Raw genomic sequence first — 25,915 nt, 5'->3', positions numbered from 1 at the left:
TAGCAGTTAGCAGTTAGCAGTTAGCAGTTAGCAGTTAGCAGTTAGCACTGCTGCCTCACAGATCCAGGGACTCGGGTTCGAATTCGGCCTTGGAAGACTGTGTGAAGTTTACATGTTCTCAGCGTCCGCATACGTTTCCTCCCGCAGCCCAAAGAGGTGCCGGTCAGGGAAATGCAGGGGTTACAGGGTTAAGGTAGGGTGGAAAGCTCTTCAGAGGGTTGGGGTGGACTCGATGGGCTGAATGGCCTGCTTCCACACTAGGGATTCTACGAGTTATGCGTTCTAACCAGCGTGAGCAAATAAAGGTAAAAAAAGTAAAGTCACCCTACACTTAGCAGATCATAATGCGGCTTTCTCATGATATAGAGACGACTGGTGGTGGTTCAACTGGAGGGTCATCATGCCTCAGGTTTGGGAGGTTGAGAAGGAGATTTCTTTATGGTAATGTCAGCCAGTGTAGGAATGTGACCCACGCTATTGGTGTCGTATCTGCATCGTAAGTCCCCTAACTGAGCTAACTGACCCCAAAAGCAAGTTACTCTCATGACTAACTCCCTGTTTTGCTTCCCTCCCAATGAGAGACCAGCTAAATGGCTCCTTAATATTATAGGATATTTAAGCTAATCTTGATGACATTTTGAAAAAAAAATCCACCTGCTGATGCATATGGAGGCATTAAACTCCCAACACTTTGACAAAAAAAAAAGTATAGGTCAATTGTATTTCATATTTTGTGCTGATAAGCCATATTTTCAGATTTAAACTATTACAAATGGAGAGTCAGGTTTAAAAATTGTTTCCACAGTGAGAACATCTCAAGCAGGAAATACCAGACTTCCCGCTTTGCAATGTTAAAGTATAACCAGAGGGTGAAAGTTGAAAATTACAAATAAGCTAATAAACTGCCTGCAGGTGAACTTTTCAAACTTTGATTTAAAATCATTCTAGTGTTACGTCTGGCAATCCATCCAACTGTATCTTAACATTAATGCTTCTTTTGCCCTATTTATCTCCCAACAAAATTGCTGATGCCTAATTGGGCACAGTTCCATAGTCAGTGTTCTCCAGAACTTTACTCAAATCTAGTTTTGTAATTAGAAGACTGGACTGCGTGTTTCTGCAGGTTATTTGCTCGAGGAATATCAAAGGCAGTCCTGATCCCTTTCTTTCCTACCAGCTTACATTTCTAATGAGGATATCGCAACCAGTATTAAATCTTACCAATTCCACAAATGAAATAATCTGGGGGTAAAAATAAAATTGAACCCTGACAGCCATCGATTTGCGGAGGAAGGTGCTAATGGAAATCCAAACTTGAGAGTGACTGTCATCTGCAGTGGCAACCTCACAATGTTACCGCACAGTCATAGGGGCATGAGGAATTGAGTAGGCAGTAGCACACACCCTAGCAGATCATTCTTGTGTAGCATTAGAACCAGCTTCTCTGGAGCTGCCCACAGATATTGACTCCTGCGGGCACTTCTGTCCAGGCTACTTTCATTAGTTGGGATATTTTCTTGCTGCCATTCTTCAGGGAAAAAAAAAAAAAAAAAAAAAAAGTGTTTTCCTTCTTTCCTGGATGACTTTCAGAACTACCTTGAGGGGAGGCATTGGCAAGCAGTGGCACTGGATCTCTGCCATTTCCCAGGCAGGTAGCTATGCTGAGCAGACATTGAGTGGTGCTTCTGGAGTGAAATACTGTCCGGGTGCCTTTTAAAATATAACAGCCGAATGTCAGAGCCCAGAACGTCCTAGTGGAAGCAAAATATCCTGCCTGCTTGACAATAAAAATTTAATGCTTGAATTTGAGTTTGAATATGTAGTGAGCTGCAAAGAACATAATTGTACGTGAAAACCAGAGTCATTCCTGAGCAGAAGTACTTCCTAATTTTAGGCTTTTTTACACTTCATCCATTACAAATCAATTAGAAGCTAGAGCAGGCTGTTTGCCTCTTAAATTTTCTTCATTTTTGTAAATGAGCAAGTTCTTATTTTGGAATTAATTGTGACGGTGTTCTACTTTAATCTGAGAATCAGTTTCTCAGTTTCTCAGCATCTGCCTCATCAGACCTTCTGTGAATATGTTTTGGTGAAATTACTTCTTATTCCCCTAAACTCCAGGGAATCTAGCCCACTCAATATTTCTTCAAAAGGGCCATTTCCCCCTTACCAGGGACCAGTCTGACATCAGCCTTTGTTGCACTCCAGGGCCAGTCTAACTTTCCTTAAAAAGAGAAGGAGGCTAAAACATGCACACCTGGCAATCCAAACGCTGGCTTAATTTCACAACCATTTTGCATCGTCCATGACTTAAGGACATTGACAGTCACTTAAGTTTGGCTGCCAGGATTTCCATCAGCAACCTCCTCTGCAAATTGATGGCTGTCAATTCATTGCAGCTACCAATGTAGCAGTACTTGCATCACAACGTCACTACCTCAAACATCTGCCGAGATTCACGTGAAAGGAGCTGCAACATTTAGTAGCTCACTGACCTGGAGAAGCTAACCATCTGATAGCTTCTCTCCAAAGGCTTGCATTGGAGCACAAGGCATTGCTTCAGGCTGAACACTTCACAGGCTTCTCAGGGAGACAGATCATATAGTAGTCTGAAGAAGGGTCACTGGACTCAAAATATTAACTGTTGCTCACTCCACAGATGCTGCCAGACCTGCTGAGTTTCTCCAGCAGTTTCAGGTTTTTTGTTTCAGATTTACATCATCCACATCTTTGTTTTATCATATAATATAGTTGATGCACATTACTGAACCACCTTTCAATCAAAAACCCAACTGCCCCCACATTGCAATCAATGCAAGAAAAGTACTCATGTACCTATGCTATCGTCCCGTAGTGCTTCCTTCCCTTTGCAAGAAAAAGAACATGCACAATCAATGCAAACATTCACAGAATGCCTAACATTACCTTTGAAGAGTGAGCCCCCAAGCTAACCAGAGAGCAAGGAGATTGTGCCTGTGCTGAGTGGGAGATTAGATGGCTGCAGATATTCAGTGAGAAAACTTCCAACTGCAACATCTTAAAACAACATCTTGAAATAAGGTTACAGCTTACAACATTAATAAGTCATTATGTTTTTCTATGCAGATTACAGATTCCAGTTCCAAGTCAGGACCAAAAGAAAAAAGCAGAGCTCCAGTCCCTAAGCCCACCTCTACCTGCACCTTGAACTATATCTCCGAGTGGGAACATTCGTGAGCTTCAGCAGATGCACGGTTAACATCTTCCTCCCTACCTTCCACTAGCACAGATACATTCACCTCAATGAGTAATCCATTCAGACTAGGCTCAGTCACATTCTGATGGAGTACAGACCTATATGGATCTGTAAATAGAAGAGGTAACAAATGGTTGACATCTTTGTCCCTTTGAGGACTAAGGAACAGGTCCCCGTTGACCCTAGAGTAGATGATTAACCTTTGAGCTACCAGAGATTGTGAGCAGCCTAGAAGGGAGGGCAGAGGAATCTGCCCATAGTCTGCCGCATCGCATGGCTCAGATTTCAAGCACATGGAATAGTTAAGAGCATCAATTGCAGTCAAAATCTAGCAGAACACTGTACATACAGAATATATGTGGGGGTCTTCACTCTAGCCATGAATGCATTCATTCATTGGCTAGGCAAGAGGGATCTGAGGGATATTGACATTCCTCCAGGTGCCCCACCTCCTCATGAGCTCCAACAGGGAGATCGAGTGACAGACAAGCACTCAATGATTGTCATCTCAGGACATTCCAGAGCTGTCCCTCCTGCACCACTTTCCCTCTACCAAGTACCCAAAGATTACTGCAAAGTCAGGCCATGGAACGCGTCTCCTGTACACGTACAGGAGACATGCAACAGACCGTGTCCCTGACCACAGGGAGTTTACCTGTCAAAGACATGCAAGACTAAACAACAAAGCAATCAGCAAGTTTCCTCAAGCTCAGCTGTGGCTGCAATGGTGGCAACAATGCTGAACACAGGGAAAAGAAAGAATAAAAGAACAAAGTCACTTTGGGTGCATGAATGGTTGTACAACGTTATACTGGACACAAACTTTGCATTACAGTCCTGTGGTCTCTTTCAATCTATTAAGGCTCTGACTATTTACATTTTCCTTATAGACCACCTTGGGAGGTAATCAACAGGAAACGTGACCACCTGCTTGAAAAGGTTCCGAGAACACAACATCAAAACTTTAACCTGCCATTGGGAAACACAGTCTTTGCCTGCTGCCCAATTGAGTTTCCCCAACAGCCCTTCAAAGCTCTCCTGGACTCCGAAGATTCTGCCCACAGTCCTGAGAAGTGAATCTGTAAAATTAGAATCTGATCAAAACATAACAACCTGGCTCCAGAAATATAGCTTTTTTTAATGTCAATTTATATGAATGCCAGAGTTTGTAAAAGGAGACTTAGACTGTAAATATAGCAGTAGGCATTCAGGATTCATTGGAGAGAAACATACCACGGAAATATTTTAACACGTTCACACATATAACATGAATTATCCAAATTCTTAAGTATGCAATTGATCTCTGGGCACTGGTTATGTCTCCGGATAGGAATTACCTTACTTTTAAGTATTCAATGTCAAAAAAAAAAAATGACGGATCAGGGATACTTTTACAGTGAATGTATTATGAGAGTTTTCATTTATTACCAATGACAGGTCTCTGTGCCAGCGACACTGATGGACAGAATCTTGATAAATGGTCACAGGTCTTGCTTGCTGGCTGGAAGGCACCTACACTACCTATTCTAGGAAAGACTCCCTCATGACCTGCATGTTTGCAAAGCTGGAGTAGATACAATGGGCTGAATGGTCTCTTTCTGTGCTGTAAGTAAAGGTGAGTGTACTTGCAGTGATCAGATTTGGCAAAATAGGAGAAAGCAACATGAAGTTAAAAATCCACTAACGTCAAGTCCATCCCTGGTGGTTGAGGCCAAGATATGCCATCCTCAGCCAAATTAATCTAATAATACCACTCTGATTTCATGTCCTATTAGTTGACAGCAGTCACGTTTAGGTCCCCTGGTAACGGTATTGTACGAGTCAATTCGGAGGCTGTCAGTTTAGAAGACCTTCTTCCACATAGGTTAATGCACTTTCCCCTTCACAACCACACATCTCTTAAATAAGAAACACAAGTCCTCAGTTTGATAAAGGGCACTGCACCATTCTGACATCTGTAGTCAGAGAATCAGGCTAACTTTGCAATCAAGAAGAACATTTATATTAGTCAAGCTGACTTTATAGAAATCCCCAAACTTCCTTCAAAATAAACAAAATCTTGTTCTTTTTGCTTAAAAAAAAGCTTGTTACTTAAGCTGTTCTTGACATTATGATATATAATAAAGATTAGACAGTCCAGCCTCAGCAGTGACAGCTGTGTGGTAATATCATGAACATGCATTAGCAGATAGGAGAACTGCCCATGTACTTCTAGTTTTCTTACGCTTTTGGCAGTCACAATTGAAGGGTACCAGAATCCAAGGTAGAACCAGTGATTTGAAAGGGAATGGTTAAAATTAAGAATCCTTTCTAATGCGGAGACATCTTTCCAAACATATGGTGCTCACAACTGGCCGTAACATTTAAGGTGTGACCGGAAAGGGTGAAAGGAGATTCCTGTACTCTGTCTGAAATACTCTGTCTAAGCAATATTTGGGGTTCGCTACCAGATAGAATAGTAAAACCAAAGTCTTTGGAGACGTTCAAAGTCCTGCTGGATGCTGTATTGGGATCTAAATTAAAGATTACCTTTAAAAGGAGCCAAATGACAATTTTCACCCTTAACATCTACAATCAGTTTTAATATTGTCATCAACTGGGAGAAGTGAATGCATCAATTGCCCCTTTATACCCCAATGCTACTTTAACCAGTGTCCCGTGTCTACTGCCCAAATCTCTCACAGCAGCCCTAAGTGGGCAAGGCTACCAGCATCAAAAGATTAATCTTTCCAATGTCGTCATTTTACAATTGGAACAGAACAGGCCTTGACTTTTCATAACCACAGCTTTGTGGGCATTGGCAGGCCAATAGACAGACATTGTGTGGCACCTGAGCCATGGCCTGGAGCTCTACTGACCCTAATGCTTGGGAAAATAATGCCAGCTTTGAACCTCTTAAAAGGACACTGTAAGGTGCAAATGGCAGACTATCCCTAATGGTATGATTGCCCCCTATCGCTATTTAAGTGAGGTGACTTCCCTCATACTTACAAAAATATTAGTGCCAGAGGTCACAGTAAATGAACGTGTCCACTCATACTGGGTTCAGTGAGCCATCTGCAGGTGGTCAGGCACCTGGTCTGTACTGGCAGTTGCCCTCAGCAATTTCAGGTTAATGAGGAAGAGGGGAAAGGTAAGTCAACTAAGATCCATACTCCTAGTTTCAATCCAGCAACTCTTATATTAGAAACGTGAAATTGGTACTAAATGTGACACAGTTTGGATATCCTGGTGGTTAAACTGCCTGCTTAGCTTATGCATGGAGAACAGCAATTTTGCAAGATGCCAACTACCAGGCAACTATATTTCAGAAACAGTCAATGGCTTTGAGAGGAGAGTCTTGGTGAAAAATGAAATCAGAATTGGTACAGCGCAGAACGAAGTCATTCAGCCCAATGCAAGTGCACCAGCTCACTGAGATTTATGACTTGTGCCATTCTCCTGTTTTTTTCTCCACAACCCTTAATTTTTTTTTTTTATTTATTGAATCAACTTGAGAAATACCTTATTTCTACACCCATTCATTCTCAGTCCTTTTATGAACAGTTCCTCGCTAGCTACTTTGCCTAGACACTCGATTTTCAAAACTTCCATCAAAGTCTCCTGTGTGCTTTCTCTTCTCCATGGAAAACAGCCTTGTCTTCTCCTCATAATTCATTGTACCTTTTTCAGAGCGCAGAACAAGGCATAATGTTTTGCCTCATAACTTACTGAAGCTATGTGCTGCTGGCAGAGCAACATGAGAAACAGAGTATCAGGGACCTTCGTCAACAATGAAGTTTATCAGTCCATCTCTTTAAATCAATGGAGATGGAAAGATTAAAATTTTAAAAAAGAATGGCAGGAAAGGAAATAATAAAGAGCCAAATCAGGCTCTTCAACAGAAGTTTAAAGTTGTGTGTAAGATTTGATTAAGAAAAGGAAAGAGGAGACAGGAATAAAAAAAAATACAATTTGACAATTGTATCCCTTAAGAAGTTACAGCATGCAGAAATCAGGTTGTACAATTTAAATTTTCCTTTCTAGTCTGAAGAAATCCATTGACATTCCACCAACAATTAACACAAGTTGAAAGGATATGTACATTTTTCATGAGCTCCGACGAAGTGTCATCTAGACTCGAAACATTAGCTTGCTCTGTCTCAACAGATGCTGTCTGACCCACTGTGATCTCCAGCATTTGTTTTCAGTACAGATTCCAGCATCAGCAGTAATTTGCTTGCACCTTCTTCGCCACAAGTTCTAACTTTCTGTAGTGAGCTGACTGGGCAATTAATGAGCAATTCCAACATTTGAAAACCAAGTGTAAGGTACTGTTTGTTGAAGCAAATGACAGTGATGTGCATGGAGACTTGTAACCTACAGGACACCTCTTAATCCCTTGAATTTGTTGGCTGTTTAATGTATTAATAGTACCACTTATTGGTAATAAACCATTATTTGCCAAAAAGATTCATTACTTAAAAATATTTTCAACACCCAGAAATTATTTCTTTTTGCATTTCATTAACTTAACAGTACATTGAATCCTTCTATAGTCTCTTAACTTCTGGCATGCTAACTGATATAACGGTCCCACGTCATCAAAACAGATTCAATTATATTTTAGATTAGGTAAGAATTTATGAAATGTGGTTAGTTCAAAGGTTTCTAAAATGTCCAGGTGATTCATTATGGCTCAGGCAGTTGTGAAAACTCAACATGCTCCACGGACAATGAAAGTACTGAAAAATAGTAGAGATGTCAGGAATCACTTCTTTTTAAGTAAATTGGTGGCAGGCCAAGAGGTTTGGCTATAGGCCTTCCCACTCAGATCCTAATTCCAATGGAGATGAAAGGATGGCAGGGTTTGAGTGGGTAACCACCCCACCTCATTCGGTGCCCTTCTCACAAGCTCACCAGCTCCAAGTGCAGAAAATTCTGCCATATGTTACCAATTTGACAGATTGTCCACTTACCATCCAATTGATTAGAGGTAGGCAAGGCAACTTCTTAGCACAGCCAAAGATAAAAGGCTTGCGAGACAACATACCCTAAATGATGTTTCTTTAATGAAGTCTGCGCAGAAATGGAACCAAAAGAGCTATTCATTTCAGTGCTAGGAAGTAGAGACAAGATTTCAGGCACTACCCTAACCCTGACTAGGCAAAACTGAACATAGCTCCCTTACCTCACAGTTTCCAGAAAGTGATAAAATACAAAAATAAATGGGTCTGGAACTCCAGAGTGTTTTCAAATATTGGGGTTTTCAATTAGACAGAAGAAATTTTAAAATCAAAAAGGTAACATTCCAATATACCCATTAGGACGGTCTGAACAGATATGTTAAAAAAAAATTAAGTCAAATGAGAACAGCAACCTGTTTTAACTTCTTAAAACACTGTCAGAATCTGTATTACAAAACATGATTAAACATCAAAAAGAAACCCAGGGAAGCTGGACGTCAGAAACATCAGAAATTGCTAGAGAAACTCAGCAAGTCTGGTAGCATCTGTGGAGAAAAATTACCATTTTGGGTCCAGTGACCCTTCTTCAGGGCCGATTAAACACTAAAAGCTGGACTGTTGTGGGGTGGGGGTCAAGGTTGGCTCTGTTGGCTGAAAGGCTAGTGTGTGAATTTACAGCAACAGCATGGGTTCTTGCAGATGTAGAATTGCAACCCACCTCATTACCCTATCTACAGTTGAAAAAAAAACCTCATGGTACTTTGTTGTGGTTTGGCAAATGATCTTGAAAGACCCAACATCAGTGGCTGAACTGAAGAGGAAGCTATGAATGTACACCAAAGATTGGTATTTTAAGCTGTATTGTTGCTTTTTAATGTTCCAAAAATATCAGGTCAAGAGTGTTTCAAAATAAACAGAGGCACTGAGAAAACAGATGGAATGAAACTGATTAGGGAATACTGCAAATCACCTTAATACTTAATAAAACCAAGGATATTGGTTCAGCTGTCCATTATCAAGCCTGATCACTTTTTCCATTGACTAACAGACCCATTCTACACAGACCCCAAAGACAAAATTATCCTCAAAGTGCTACCTGGCATCCCACAAAAGATAAAACAACAGGATATAGAAAGGTAGGAACACCAATTTGCTAAAAGTCTTCATCACAGCAAGACTCCAATAGCACCACAGCATATCCAATTTGATTCTACAGCTCTTACTAGCTAGCTCTCTAATTTCAGGCATGGTATTGAGGAAGTCACAAAACAGTGGTTAGATCCTTCTTGCTAGCACAATTAGGTTGGCACTGATACAGGCAAAGAAGCTGGTTACCATGAGATTGGGAGAAGGGGGGACAAAAAGGTTGAAAATAAAGGAAACCAAATTGCAAAAAGAAAATACTGTTATCAAATACAGCTAAAAAAGGTACATGAATAACATGCACAGATCCAATTACTGTGTTTTTGCACAGATAACTGTGTCAGTTGAAAGAGTCCCCATCTTATGTTGTATGCAAGCCAGCCCTAATATTTTGTTTGTGTAGCCAAATTTTTAAGACGAAAGACACAACAAATTAAATGTTCTGTTCCCCGAATGCAGATGTAGCTACACAACAAGGTCATTGCTACTATTTAATACCATGTGTACCATTGTAATCTTTTCCTATACTGAGCCTCATCTTAGAAGTGTTTTTCTTTCTCCTTCCAATTACTTTTCTCTCAAAATGTACTGCTCTAAATAAATTAATCACGCTGGCTGCAAAAAGAATGGCTGTATAAAGTATAACCTTATTTTGACCCAGACAGTCTAAGATCACTTGTTGTTCAGATATATTTTGTAGACTTGAATTATGAAAGCAAATTAAACAAGCACCATGGTCTAAATAGTCACCATCATTATTTTAGGATCCAACAATGTACAAACATTAGGAAGTGTGCTGCCAGACACAGCTTTATTTCATCTGTTAACCTTTCCAAAGGAGAGAAGTGTATTTAATTTGCTTTGAGAAGTGGCAAACGTCTTCAAAGCACCCAGGCAGTAATATTCCTTTGTTTACCTTACTACCAACTTTTTAGCTGCGCTTTCTGGCAAAGCAGCAAGGTAAATTAAGCACATGCTGCAGAATCTTGGCCAATCTATAAATTTTAACATTTAATGCCCTTTGGCATTCTATGCCATACAATGGAGAAAGAAAGAAGTTACAATGGTATTCTGCCTCTCACAACCTCAAGACGTCCCAAAGCATTTCACAGTCAATTTTTGAAATGTATCCACCATTGCAATGTAAGAAACATGGAAGACCAATTTTACATTGTCAAATAGGTTTTATGCGGCCATGCAATGTCTTAGATGGTGCGCTGTTTTATTGATATTGGTTGAGAGATCACTATTGACTTAAATACATGGCTGTTCTTCCAGGGAGTATTTTACATCCTCCTAAAAAGGCTAGAAAGGACCTCAAATTAATCGCACTTTGGAGCCTCTCAGAGTGTTGTACTTCCTTCGTCTGCACTGGAGGGTCAACCTAATTTTTGTGCTCAAGAATCTTGAAGAAGATTCAAAGGGGTTCAAAGGACTCCTCCTTAGATTTTCTTGACAGTTACATTTTTGCTTGTTTTAGAGCTACTTATGTCATTCCTAATAACCCCTTTAAGCAACATAGTCAGGTAGTAACATTACCTTCTATGTTTTTGTTGATGTTTGGGGTATGTGGACTCATGTCAAAGTAGACTCAGAAGAATTCAACATTATCCTCAAAAGTCATCATTGCTCAAGGAAACACAAGACACATCACACAAAGAAAGCATCATTTTCAAGCCACCACATTATTTAAAGTGGCAAATGACAACAGGCATAAGTTAGTAGCAAAATATTTTCTTAAAAAAGGTGTATGGGACACACATGCAACATTAATACACAAAACCATCAGGCTTACTTGCTTTCCACAGACTAAGACAGTCACAGCTAAACAGTTGCATATTTGTCTTTAACACTGTTAATGCACTTCAAGCAAATCATGGTCTGTGAGATATTTTGAGGTGTACTAACACCTAAATGTCAAGCTTTGATAAAACAGTTCAGTATTAAACTGATTTGCTAGTGTTCATTACAAAAATAATGCTTATGCATTACAACATTCCTGATTAGAAAGGCTCAAAACTGCTTTCTTTCCTGTAGAGTCATACTACCCTCCTTTCTCTACCCAATTTGCTGTTTGCTCCTCCTCCACAATACTATTGCCTCACCTCCTCTTTCCCACCCTCTCCACCTCTTTCCTCTCCACAACATCCCCTTGGCACTTCACCAAATTCCCCAGCGTCTTTTCCCAGACTCACCAACTTTGCTTGATGCCCGTCCTCTGGATCTGCTAACTCAGGCCTTGGAGGTCCAATTTCACCTAGCCCCTTGCTCGCACCAATCTCACATTCCCCATTTCAGCAACCTTGCTGTTCACTTCCCCTCTCTCCCCTTTCGTTTCCACTCACTGGCTGCTTCTCCCCCATGTTTGCTACTGATAGGCTTCTGGTGAGCCAATCAGCAGCATGCATGGGAGAAAACAAGTCTTGATTGGATGAATAGCTCCTCACAGATACTGACCATTCCAAATAAGAGGGGGGTGGTGGCAGCAGGGTCAGGGCTTTTTTTTTTCATTGGTTTCCTCCTAGAGTGAACTTTCGAGGGTGACTTCGGGGCTTTGCTCTCCACCCCATTTGTATTTGAAACGTTAACTTGACCCATGACCTACTTGCTCAGAGGACACAGTGCTACATCGAGCCAATTTGTGAATGTAGGCACAGAAAGACTGGATTTCCAATTTGAGGCCAAGCTGTTTTTATGTCCACTCTGCTGGGAAAAATAAAAATAAATAATATTTTTTGAATAGTGCGAGTCTGGGAAGTGTGTGCAGTCAGCACAGTTTGAGTGCCTTTGTACATGAATCACAGAAAATGAACAGCATGTACAGTTGTAGTTCATAGAGCAAATGGTACGTTAGGTTTTTGTTACAAAGTGAGTTAGTGAATAAGAATAAAGAAGCCTTTCTACAATTCTACAGGTCATTGGCAAAGAAACACCTAGCGTATTATGCACAGTTTTTGTCTCCTTACCTAAGGAAAAACAAGCTTAAGACAGAGTGCAACTAGAATACTCACTGGGATGAAGAATTTTTTTTTTCTATGACAGATTGAGTGAACTAGATCTATATTACCTGGAGTTTCAAAGAATGAGAGATGATCTCAATGAAACATAGAACAATTCTTAAGGGATTTGACAGGTTAGATGCTGCAAAAATATGGTTTTATTTTCCAGATGGGGACTCTAAAACATACGGTCACATTCTCCAAATAATGGATTGGCCATTAAGAACTGGTCTTTAAGAGCAATTTTGAATATTTGCAATTCTCCACCAAGAGAGTTGTTGAATATATCCAGGGTAGAGGTCATTTTGTGGGGCATACTCCTGAAATGAAGGGAAATGAGTATACTATGAGAAGAATAGAGTTGAGATAGATGATAAATCATGAAGTTGTTGAAGGTGCAAATTCTATCTCCTTTTCCTTATATCAGCCCAGATTTTCTAAAAGCCAGACAGTGAATATTGCAGTGTAGACAGGAAGTGTGCATGGGTACTTTGTTGAACCCCATTACAGCATACTATGAAGGAGGTGGCCAGGAAATTCAGGATTCCACTGGGCAATTCCTCTGTCCCCTGGAACCCTCTGAAAGTCTCCCATTAATTCAAATAAATCAGAGGGTTCCAATGAAATTAAGTAAATAGTTACTCAGGAAAGGTTAAACTATTAAACACATAGTTTAACTCCAGAGTAACTATTTAACTGCCTCCCTATGTACCACATACACCCCAACTACACTTCCCCGAAGCCACTTACACCCACTAAGACCCTGAACCTTCAGGACTCAGGGCTCCCTTCACCTACTCTGCATGTGTCCCCTTCCCCTGCTCCACAGTTGATTCACACCCACCCTTCCAACATTACCCCTACCGTTGGACACATTCCCCCTTTTCCTGCTCCAATCCTGACCCCTCTTCTCCAGCCACTGGACACACTGGACGCACTTCCACTGCTCCACATCCAAACCCCATTCCCTCATGGACCTGCCTCTGCTATACTTGATTTCTCCAACACATCGAAACCTACCCTAAACACAGCATCACTTACTTGGCCCCCTTGCTACTTTGCACCCTGGCACTGTACTCATTTAAAAATAAAATATTCATTTTGTGGAATGCGAGTGTCACTGGCTGGGCCAGCATTTATTGCCTGTCCCTAGTTGCCCTTGAGAAGGTGGTGGTGAGCTGACTTCTTGAACTGCTATAGTCCACCTGCTGTGGGTTTACCCACAATGAAATTAGGGAGGGAATTCCAGCATTTAGACCCAGTGACGGTGAAGGAACAGTGACATATTTCCAAGTCAGGATGGTGAGTGGCTTGGAGAGGAACTTGAAGGTGGTGGTATTCCCATGTATCTGCTGCCCTTGTCCTTCCAGATGGAAGTGGTCGTGGGTTTGGAAGGTGCTGTCTGAGGATCTTTGGTGAACTTCTGCAGTGCATCTTGTACATAGTACACACTGCTGCTACCGAGCGTCGGTGGTGGAGGGAGTGGATGCTTGTGGATGCAGTGCCGATCAAGTGGGCTGCTTTGTCCTGGATGATGTCAAGCTTCTTGAGTGTTGAATGCGCTGCACTCATCCAGGGGAGTGGGGAATATTCCACTACATTCCTGACTTGTGCCTTGTGGACAGGCTTTCAGGAGTTAGGAGGTGAGTTACTCACTGCAGTATTCCCAGCTTCTGACCTGCTTTTGTAGCCACTGTGTTTATGTGGTGAGTCCAGTTGAGCTTCTGATCAATGATAACACCCGGGATGTTGATAGTGAGGGATTCAGTGATTGTACACCATTGAATAGCAAGGGGTGGTGTTAGATTGTCTTTAATTGGTGATGGTCATAGCCCGGCATTTGTGTGGCATGAATGTCACTTGTCACTTGTCAGCCCAAGCCTGGATATTGTCCAGATTTCGTTGCATTTAGACATGGACTGCTTCAGTATCTGAGGAGTCACAAATGGTGCTGAACATTGCGCAATCATCAGCAATCATCCCCACTTCTGACCTTATGATGGAGGAAAGGTAAAGCAGCTGAGGATGGTCGGGTATTGACATTGTGCTGAGGAACTCCTATAGAAATGTTCTGGAACAGAGATGACTGACTTCCAACAACCATGACCATCTTCCTATGTGTCAGGTATGACTCTAACCACCGGAGCATTTGTCCCCTGATACCCATTGCTTCCAATTTTGCCAAGGCTCCTTGATGCCACACTCAGTCGAATGAAGCCTTGAAATCAAGGGCTGTCACTTTCACCTCACCTCTAGAATTCAGCTCTTTTGTCCGCGTTTGAACCGAGACTGTAATGAGGTCAGGAGCTGAGTGGCCCTGGTGGAACCCAAACTGGGCGTCACTGAGCAGGTTATTGCTGAGCAGGTGCTGCTTGATAGCGCTGTTACTAACACCTTCCATCACTTTACTGATGATCAACAGTAGACTGATGGGGCGGTAATTGGCCGGGTTTGGTTTGTCCTGCTTTTTATGTACAGGACATACTTGGGCAATTTTCCACGTTGTCAGGTAGATGCCAGTGTTGTAGCTGTACTTGAACAGCTTGGCTAGGGGAGTGGCAAGTTCTGGAGCACAAGTCTTCAGTACTATTGCCAGAATGTTGTCAGGGCCCATAGTCTTTGCAGTATCCAGTGCTTCCAACCGTTTCTTGATATCATGTAGAGTGGATCAAATTGGTTGAAGACTGGTATCTGTAATGCTGGGGACCACTGGAGGAGGCCGAGATGGATCATCCACTTGGCACTTCTGGCTGAAGTTTGCTGCGAAAGCTTCAGCCTTATCTTTTGCACTGATGTGCTGGGCTCTTCCATCATTCTGAATGGGGATATTTGTGGAGCCTCCTCCTCCAGTGAGTTGTTTAATCGCCCACCGCAGTTCACGACTGGATGTGGCAGGACTGCAGAACTTAGATCTGATCCATTCGTTGTGGGATTACATAGCTCTGTATATCACTTGCTGCTTATGGTGTTTGATGGCTTCACCAGGTTGACAACAGGGTTGATCCCCTGGCTCAATGGTAATGGTCGAGATGAGCGATATGTTGGGCCATGAGGTTACAGATTGTGCTGCAGTACAATTCTGCTGCTGTGATTGGCCCACAGTGCCCCATGGCTGCCCAGTCTTGAGTTGCTAGATCTGTTCAAAGTCTGTCCCATTTAGCACAGTGATAGTGCCACACAACATGATGGAAGTTATTTTCAACGTGAAGGTGGGAATTTGTCTCTACAAGGACTGTGCAGGGAAGGTGATGGCCTAGTGATATTATTGCTGGACTATAATGCAGAGACGCAATTAATGTTCTGGGGACCCAAGTTCGGATCCCACTACAGCAGATGGTGAAATTCGATAAATCAATAAAAAATAAATCTGGAATTAAGGATCTGCTGATGATCATAAAATCATTATCAATTGTTAGGAAAAACCCATCTGGTTCACTAATGTTCTTCAGAGAAGGAAATCTGCCATCCTCACCTGGTCCGGCCTACATGTGACTCCAGACCCACAGCAATATGGTTGACTCTCAACTGCCCTCTGAATTAGCCTAACAAGCCATTCAGTTGTACCAATCTCTACAAAGTTTCAAAGAAGTGAAACTGGACAGATCATCTGGCATCAACCAAGGCAATGAAAAAGACAACGGCAGAAACAGCCCTGTCAAACCTGCACTAACATCTGGGGCTAGTGCCAAAATTGGGAGAGCTGTCTCACAGACTAGCCAAGCAACAGTCTGACACAGTCATACTCTGAGAATCATACCTTACAGACAATGTCTGGACCCCATGAAGTCTCATGGCCTCAGGTTAAACATGAACAAGGAAACCATCTTCCTTCAACTGATGAATCTGTACTCCTCCACGTTGAACAACATCTAGAGGAAACACTGAGGATGGAAAGGACACAAAATGTACTCTGGGTGGAGGATTTCAATGTCCACTACCAAGAGTGGCTCGTCAGTAGTATTACTGATTGAGCTGGTTGGGTCCTAAAGAACATAGCTGCTAGACTGAGTATGTGGCAGATGGTGAGGGAACCGACAAGAGGGCAAAATATACTTGACCTCATCCTTACCAATCTGCCAGCTGCATGCGCATCTGTCCATGACAGTATCGGTTAGCGAGACTTGGCACCATACTGCTTTCTAACTTGGCATCCTACTCATCTGACACCATACCCTTTATCCATCTGGCATCATCATTCACTGGCACCCTACCACCTACCCAGAGAGCATCCTTCCAAGCTGGCACCTACTGACCAGTCATCCTACCAATCTGGTGCCCAAGCCCCAAACATCCCTCATCCATTTGGCATCCTACCCTTTAAATTCGCCAACACTTACTTTATAGACCTATCCATTTAACAGCAGCTCTCAAAGTGGCTGTCAGGATCTTTTAATGTCAGAATATAGCAGCTGACTGCTGTGAAAAGGGGGCATGGTTTACCTTCCCCTGATAGTGCTGCTCTCTGGGAAAACTTCAAATGGAAGTATGGCTCCATATTTCTGAATGAGCCTTGATTGGAATCTCCTCTCAGAAATGCGGAGCTCCCTCCTTGAAAAAAGGAGCAAAGTGGTGATTGAAGTGAGATTGCCACTCCTCAGAAAATCTAGCTCTATGTCTCAGAGAAATCCTACAAACCTTGTAAGAGTTGCGCAATCCTCTAGACCCAAATCCTCAAGCTGTTTGCCAGTCTGGCAAAACCCTACATTTTGACTACTAGATCATAAAAAAAATGCCTGTCCCCATTTCAAAAGCTAAAACAAGGCTCTAACATTTGCCCAAAGATCCTTTTCATGGCTTTGATGGTGAAATTATTTTGAAAGATCAGGATCAATAAGAATGTGCTCAGAATTTGGTAGTTGCTGTAAACAATTTATAAAATAAAATCCAACAATAAGGGCCTCGAATAAGCTTGTTTTAAATCAGCTTTATAGACTTTAAAAATAGAGGATGAACTGATTTCTGCAGCAATCAAAACTTTCAAAGGGCTCATGAGAATCAGATGAAACAGGACATTTGTTTAAATATAGGTTTTCTCCTTAACTAGAGAAAACAGAACATAATAACAAAGCTGGTTCAGCTACATTGGTAAAGAAAATTTGGTCATCCTGATGGGCCCAAATTCCAGCATCTTCTGACTTATTCTCACATGAACAATTCTGATCTTTTACACTCTGAGATCTTCACATGGTTGGTCTGTAGTATTCAGAATCTGGTGATGTTGCCCCTCACAGTCACTCCATGACTCCAATATATACCGATATAGTCTTTCACATTTGAGACTGGACTTTCCTTCTCTCATGATCAAGCACTGCTGAACATATTGCCTTCCATTGACATCAGGGAGGCAAGCCATTTAACATACACCCTGTGGAACATATTACCTACAAAAATACAGACAAAGAACAAGAATTGGCCTTTGGCCAATTAAGCTTGCTCCACCATCTCTTCAGATCATGGCTGCTTTGATGGTAACCTCAGATTCACATTAACCTATCCTGATAAACTTGCCTCACTCCACTCTGTCTTGCTTACCAAGAAGATAGCTAATGAAGATAGCTCAGGTCATTTTAATTTTATTTGTGCAGCAGGAAGGTGATGTGACAGGATAGTCAATTCATTTTACATCTGGCTCAGTTTTGTTTTTCATTGAAATGTTGGTGCATATTATTTTACTTTCTTTATTACAACTAAGCTTTTGAAACTGTCAGAAAAGTGAAAAAATTATCCCAACTAACAAGCCAGATTATGTACATGCCTGAACTTGGAAGAAAAAAATGGGCCAGCTGCCCTACTTCATATACATGGATTAGTTTATCATTTCACACCCTGCTAGCATTCTTCAATCATTCCAACACTTCCCCCTTTCTACACTTCCTTTCCTGATGTTGCTGATACCCAGGTAGCTACCTCGCCCCTGAAGCAGTAGGTTGAGAGTTCAAGTCCCACTCCAGAGAACTGATCTTATAATTCATGAAGATATTTCAGTGCAATGCTGCATAAATGCTGCAGAAGAGAAGTCATGAGATCTGGTTTCTATTTGTCTACTTATATAAATTTAAATGATCATATGCCACTACTTCAAATAAGGGCAGGGAATGTTTTTGCCAATATTTATCCCTCAACCAATGTTCCTAGTTAACCAAATTATCTCTCATTAACAGGTTATGTTTGTGGGACTTGCTGTGAGCTCAAAATAGCTCAGATGTTTTATATATTATAACAATGACTGCAATTCAAAAGTAATTCATTGACTGTAAAGTGCTTTGGGCCATTACAAAGTTGTAAAAGTCATTCTTTTCTTTTTTCACAGTTGAGGTCAGTTTCATGTCACTACATAATAATCACTAGCAGCAACTTTAGGAGGTCTCCTCCTCCATAATTCAGGAATGTTGAGGTGAACTGTAATACCCTAAAAAACTGCATCAACTTAATGAGCTTCTTCAACTTTGACTTCTGGCGATGGTAGTGATGTCATGGTAATGTCACTTAACATGGAACTCGGGAGACCCCAGGCTCATGTTCTGGGTGCATTGGTTTGAAACCCTCCACAGCAGATGGTGAAATTTTAATTCAACTTTGAAAAAGGTTTTGGAATAAAAAGTTAGTCTAATAGTGACCATGTAAGATCTAATATGCCTTTTAGGGAAGCAAATTGCCATCCTTATCTGGTCTGGTCTACATATGACTCATCACGTACAACAACGTGCTTTTCCTTTAGGAATGGACAATTAACACCAGTGTGGCCAACAACACCCATATCCCATGAACAAATAAAACAAATAGTGAGGCCAGTTAACTCAACTTCAGTTCCTACTATCTCTGGTTCAGTTGCGGATCAACCTGGTACTATCCTGATCGGTACAGTTTAACATGCAGCCACTCGAGCAGCCCTAGTCCAGTTATTTGGGAGGTCTTTTGGTGTCGTGGGTAGCATCCCTGCCTCTGAGGCAGAAGCTTTGGGTTCAATCCCCACTTCAGGATTTAATAGTCAAGGTAGGTGTGCCGTAACCTATTGAGGCAGCTCAGTTAGCTCTGCTGCCTCACATTGCCAGGGACCAAGGTTCAATTCCAGCCTCAGGTGACTGTTTGTATGGAGTTTGCACATTCTCCTAGTGTGTGCATGGGTCTCCTCTGGGTGCTTTGGATTGCTCCCACAGTCCAAAGATGTGCAGGTTAGGTGGATTGGCCATGCTAAATTACCCTGTAATATCCAGGGATGTACAGGCTTGATGGATTAGTTGTGGTTAAAACCTCATGTGGAGGATTCTTTGGAGGGTCAACACAGACTTGATGGGCTGTATGGTTTCTTTATGCACTGTATGGATTCTATGATTCTATAATGTGGCCAAACAGGTTGAGTATTGATTTGCAAATCATTTCAATTCACATCTCTGCCAGACAGTAGGAGTGTGATGCCAAACAAATCAGAGCATCTGCCATTTCTGTCCATGGCTCCAGGCTCCCAACATGGAAAAGTACATTCTGCAACAGCATTGCAGACTCCCTAACTGAACCATAACATGCCAATGCCAATCCACTATTAATGATCAAAATCTAGTGTCAAATGAAAAATATCTTAAGAAATGGAGAAAACCACAAAACGTTAATAAATGCCAACAAATGACCATAACCACAAGATAAAACATAACTGCAGTGGCATTGCTTGCAAAAGATGTGAAATCCCATTCCAAAATAAGCACAAACCAAGGATTCCTCTGTGCAAAGAGTGCATGAAGATCTGAATATCCGAATGGGCAGAGATCAGCCAAAATATACAAACAGCTGCTTCGGGATTAGAAAGTGAAAAGTGATTATTCTGGCCAAGTACATTTCTAGTTATGAATAATCAGCAAAGATCAAATTTGATTAAAAAATCCCCAGACAGACATTAAATTCAACAAACTCCAAAGTCCTTTCATCCAAACAATATACCAATGAAACCGAATGGTCTTCAAGTTAATGCAAGTGTGATAATAGTCTGGAACCAGAATTTTTTTTTGTTAATTATTAGGAAAAACAATGCAGCTACTTTTACCAAGGGTGCAGTTTTAATGAGGCTAAACTGTTTAAAGACTTTAATATAGCACACAAAATTTGGTCCTAATTTCCAACAACCATAATTTGAAATCTTGAGGTGCTCAAATTCAAACCTCCAGCATTAGCACTCAGGTACTGATTAGACATAACTTTTGTGGAACAGTGGGCTCCATTCAATAGGTCTACTGAAAATGTGGAGTGTAAAGGCTGGCACATCGCAGGACGGGTTAGGGTTAGGGGTAGGGCTTGGATGATTCAGGGACTAAGGTTCATGTGTGCATCAAATCTCAGATGTGGTCCTGGAGGTCATGGTTTTCTGAAGAAGGGTCCAGACCCAAAACGTCAGCTTTCCTGCTCCTCTGATGCTGCCTGGCCTGCTGTGTTCCTCCAGCTCCACACCTTGTTATCTCAGACTCCAGCATCGGCAGTTCTTACTATCTCAGAGAAGCAGGGGTAGTCTGTGCCTGTCCTTCTCCTACAGCAACTGATGCTGCTCTGCCTGGCTTCATATCATTCACCCCATTTCCCTGCCCAGACCACGAGGGACCCGAGCAAGATGTCCATAACCAAGCAAATAAAAGAAAAACACCATAGCTGCTGGAGATCTGAGAAAAAAACAAGAAGTACTGGAGAAACTCAACAGGTCTGGCAGCATCTGTGGAGAGAAAAACACAGTTAACCATTTCTTTGCCCATGACCAAGTACCTGCCTTCTCTTCTCCGAGAAATCAAAACGAGGTTGAGTTTCGAAGTGAAGATTTGACAGGATTTCCAAAATGAATGTTTCTTGAGCCTCGGTGAAGTGTTGACAAAGCTTCCTAGAGAGTCAGCTGATATGTTTCAGAGATCCTTCTCACAGCTCCAACAAGAAATGAAAATGGAATGTTGAATATCCCTATCAATAGAGCTCGAGATCAATCTTGATGCAATGTTTACTCCCAAACAGCTGGTTGCTTTTACGAGTGGGTGTTGGCTGATGTGGAAATGCCATGCAGCCTCTTTAATGAGCACTAACTGGAATTTTAAATAGCAATCAGCTGCTAAATGATCCTCCAAGATGTTCTCACAACAAGCTGCAACTTTCTTGCTAATATGTTGTCTTGTGCCAAATTGCTTAAGATCCCCTTTCTGGTTTTGCCTCTTAAAAAGTAATAAAATAAAAAACTCACATTCTATCCTAATACAACAGGAATGATATTGGTGATACCTGTTTTTTTTTCCACCATCTAGACCTCCACATGAAGAATGCCTATTTGGGAAAGTTACCGAATGAAATATACTGCAGTACCAACCACATCCACGGCCTTAGGAACCCACTTAGTGGGCCACCAGAGCTTTAATCATCCCCATGGCAATTGTTTCAGCATTGCTTAAACTCTTTTACCAAACTGACATCTAGTGCAACAGATGAGCAAACCAAGCTTTGCAGCTCAAGATGTCATCTTGACCACCAGACAGTGCCTGAAGTATCTGGGGAAATTAGCTCCCTCTGCATTTGAACAGCTATTAAACTATAATGAGCCTGTCCAAAAGTTCTTTTGGATATTTATAATAAGTATCAGATTCATATGTGCCTACACAAGTCACATAGCTACATTCCTCAACTTTTTCATCAGGCTTCCCATAGATTTTTAATGAATACAGTGGACACATTAAAGGGAAAGCTGTATTGCTGAAAGCTCAAAATCAAGCCAGAATACTACTTTAAAAAAAAACTTACATTGTTGTGTACATTATATGTCGGCACTATATTGATACAAGCATGCATTCCACATTGTTAATGGTCCACAATCCAAGGAAAATGTCTCCACATTCTAATTTTGAAAGCCAAAAGTCTGAAACTGTGGGTAGTTCTTGATATGGGGCCACTTTTAAATTGTAATAAAATTACATTATAATGAGAACAAGCCCTAGGCTGACTGGATCTGCCAACTCTACTTTTCACAAGAAAAGATGTGCATCACTGAAAACATTTCAATTCTGTTATTCTGTACAAAGAAAATAGCTTTAAACAATGAATTATGGTTTCAAGACAATGATACATGCCTGAAGTCATGGGACAGATATCATGGTCATTTATATATAAGGCAATCATCCTTCTGCCTCTTCTATATGGCCTCAAAACTTGCACTACATATAGACGTAAAGGCCCTTGAGAAGTGCCATCAATGCTGTTGGTGATGCAGTCTCTGCATCAGTTAGGAGGACAGGAATAGCACCAGCATCAAGGACATGATCATCTGAAACCAACTCTGCTGGGTCAACCACACACTCAGGATGCCCGAGTTCCATCTGCCAAAGCAATACTTCTTCGCCAGCTCAAGAAAGGCAGTCGAACAAGAGGAGGACAAAAGAAGCATTTCAAAGACTCCCTCAAGGCTTTCCTCAAGAAATGCAATGTAGACGTCAACAAATGGTAGACCCTTGTTCAAACAAAACCAGCTTTGAGGATGCTCCTGTAAGAAGGCAAATATGTCTTCAAGAACACCTGTCGGCAAGAGGAAGTATGGACAAAGAATTGGAGAAAGGAATGGCAGCGATCTCAAAGCCAAAGACCAACTCCACCTCCCGGAAACACCTACCCATTGTGTGGTGGGAGATGTGGCTCTAGGATTAGGTTCACGAGCCACACAAGGAGACACAGAACCTGTGACCAATGACAGGGAATTTCCTGGGTGGACAATCATTCTCATTTGTGAGTTAGATTTCCATCATCACCGACAAATGTGCTTTAAGCCTGAAGAAATGAGCTAGGGTCACCCCTATCCCTTGTTACTATAAAGTAGCCTCTGCTGGACTTTGTGTATATCCAGTTGAGTGGATGCCTATTGAGAGAAGATTTGATCTGAGCCGCCATGTCTCAATAGCTTAGGAACATGTCTGCCACATGCTGATTGGAGAAGAACTGGAAAGTTCAAGGATAGCTCACCCTCAGCATGTATCTGAGCCAGTAGGTGAGCAGGATAAAATACAGCCTGAACTGGGCAACTGTACTGGTAGAACATCAGATTTATGAAGAAGCCAATGTTAGTAACTCAGCATCAATACAGTGTGGAGCAGGGGAAACGCAGAGGGTCAAGCAGCATCAGAGGTGCAGGAGGGTCAATGTTTCAGGTCGGGACCTTTCATTCAAACCAGGGAGGGGGAACAGAGCTGGGAAATAAATAGAGGGAGGAGGGGTGGGGCTGGTGGGAGGTAGGTGGGATGGTGATAGGTGGATGCAGGTAGGGGTGGTGGGGATTGGTCAGTGGGAAGAGTGGGGGAGATAGGTGGGAGAGAAGATGGATAGGTTGCGTCAGATCAAGGAGGCGGGGATAAGGTGGAGAGTTGGACATGGGATGAGGCCAGGCCTGGGGAGAACTACAGCCAAGTCTCCTTTCTCAGTACCTGCCTACGAAACCCGCTCATAGCCTATGGACTCCAAACAACATTCAGATCATCCCTTGACCTGACATAACCTGTCAATCCTCTTCCCCATTTATCTCGCTTCCCACCGACCAACTAGTTGACCCAATTAACAGACATCACATAGCAGTCTATCAAAACAGCTATAGCAAACATACTTTGCACACTGCAACAACCAGTGTCAGAAAAACCACAGCAGGAAGAACAAAGGCAGCAAACAGGAATTTCATCATCTTTTCATGCTCTGAAAAGTTTCCTATGGATAATATGAAAATGACATAGGAGTGGGTGCATTCAAAATCCAAGAGATCTCACCAAAAGAGCATGTTTGCATAAAGTCCTGCCTGCTTTTGGAAGTGTTTTGCACTACAAGTGGTATTCAGAACTGTAGACATTTTTAGACCCAGAAAATGATTGCCCCAAATTTAAACCACTGATAGGTAACAGGGTTAAAATCACAGCCACCTGATCTTTACCACAGTCTGTGCCAGTCAATATTTCAATTTTTGTAGGTTTCTTTGGGGACTGATAAACAGTCTGGGCCAACACGGTACGTATAGGTTCCAGCTTCTCCCTTGATATTCTCTTTACCCACACACTGCTCCCTGAGCCCTTGGACTGCTCATTCCTCCTGGACATCACCTACTGAGGTCTCCAGGTCACTACCTGCTACACTTGTCCACCCTGCGTGCTGCTGACATAGCTGTTCAATCAGATGGGTACAGGGCCTAAAATTTAAAGAAGGCCTGGGAGTTAGTTTGCAGAGACCTCATGTGGATTGGCCACTGCAAGCCTGTCTCTTGTTCCCTAGATCTCATGTTCAGCCCCCTTCAGTTCAACTTCTACTCTCCATAGCCCTGAAGTCAACCAAAACCCAAATGCCCTTGTTTGAACTCACACCAAGCCCTATTCATCCGCCAGCCCTGTGCTCACTGGTCCATTAGTTCCTGGATAAACACCTCCATTTTAAACTTCACACTCTGGTTTTCAAATTCCTCCCTGGCCTGATCCCACTTCAAGGCCTACAACCCTTCGAGCTATCTGCCCTCCTCTAAATACTGGCATCTTCAGCATTCAGATTGGTAGCTGTTTAGCTCAAGGATAAAGCTTTGGAATGTTATAAATGAGAGCTGTTCCTGTACTCCAATTGCATCTTGACTCCAAAGCTGCTGGGAGTTTATGCAGTATTATTGATTCAGTTCCTGAAGTGAATCGCCCTCCAATCACAGCTCTCCTTTAACAGTTTGGATCAGCGCAGGATTTTGGATTTACATTATTCCTTGAAAAGGAACTGGATACTTAATCCATACAGTCATGTAGGTAGGCCAGGCAGCACTGTGTAAAGTCAGTGTGTTATGTAACACTATGGCAACAGTGTGTTGTACAATTCTTTTACCAGACCTTTGTTTTCTTCTTCTTCTTCCTCTTCCTCTTCAGTTTGCTGCCTGAAGGCAGTTCCAACCCACACACCACAAACTCTGTCATGTATAGGACAAGGAGGCAGGCCTTGAATCCACCACAGCCTCACTGGGGAGTGTAGCCTAAGCACTTGGCACAATCTGATCCACACATTCCTGAATCAGAACTGTGCATAGTAGTTAGGTCTATCAGGTACCGCGTCTCATGTAGAATAATCATATCTTAAATAAAACTAACACCAATTAGTGACAATAAGGTGCAGGGCTGGATGAACACAGCAGGCCAAGCAGCATCATAGGAGCAGAGGGGCTGACGTTTCGGGCCTAGACCCTTCATCAGAAAAAGGGGGAGGGGAAGGGGGTTTTGAAATAAATAGGGAGAGAGTGGGAGGTGGATAGAAGATGGATAGAGGAGAGGATAGGTGGAGAGGAAACAAACAGGTCGAAGAGGCGGGGATGGAGCCAGTAAAGGTGAGTGTAGGTAGGGAGTTAGGAAGGGGATAGGTCAGTCCAGGGAGGACGGACAGGTCAAGGGGGCGGGATGAGGTTGGTCGGTAGGAGATGGAGGTGCGGCTTGAGGTGGGAGGAGGGGATAGGTGGGAGGAAGAACAGGTTAGGGAGGCAGGGACGAGCTGGACTGGTTTTGGGATGCGGTAGGGGGAGGGGAGATTTTGAAACTTGTGAAATCCACATTGATACCATTGGGCTGCAGGGTTCCCAAGCGGAATATGAG

The 25,915-nt window shown here is 42.2% G+C and overlaps 1 protein-coding gene across 2 annotated transcripts in view; it reads right to left on the bottom strand.

Annotated features, from left to right (window-relative positions):
- gas7b (growth arrest-specific 7b) overlaps positions 1-25,915 on the bottom strand; it is a 413,304-nt gene that overhangs the window by 305,553 nt on the left and 81,836 nt on the right. Inside the window, exon 1 of one of the 2 annotated variants that reach the window (XM_048610960.1) lies at positions 11,520-11,659. The exons of the other annotated variant lie outside the window; for it this stretch is intronic. The gene's annotated coding sequence lies outside the window, so the exon portion shown is untranslated. Of the gene's footprint in view, positions 1-11,519; positions 11,660-25,915 lie in introns of those variants that run through there. 2 annotated transcript variants of the gene reach the window in all.

This window comes from Rhincodon typus, chromosome 23 (assembly GCF_021869965.1).
Source record: "Rhincodon typus isolate 14 chromosome 23, sRhiTyp1.1, whole genome shotgun sequence".
Lineage (NCBI taxonomy): Eukaryota > Metazoa > Chordata > Chondrichthyes > Orectolobiformes > Rhincodontidae > Rhincodon > Rhincodon typus.
This window is presented reverse-complemented; position numbering and strand designations above follow the sequence as displayed.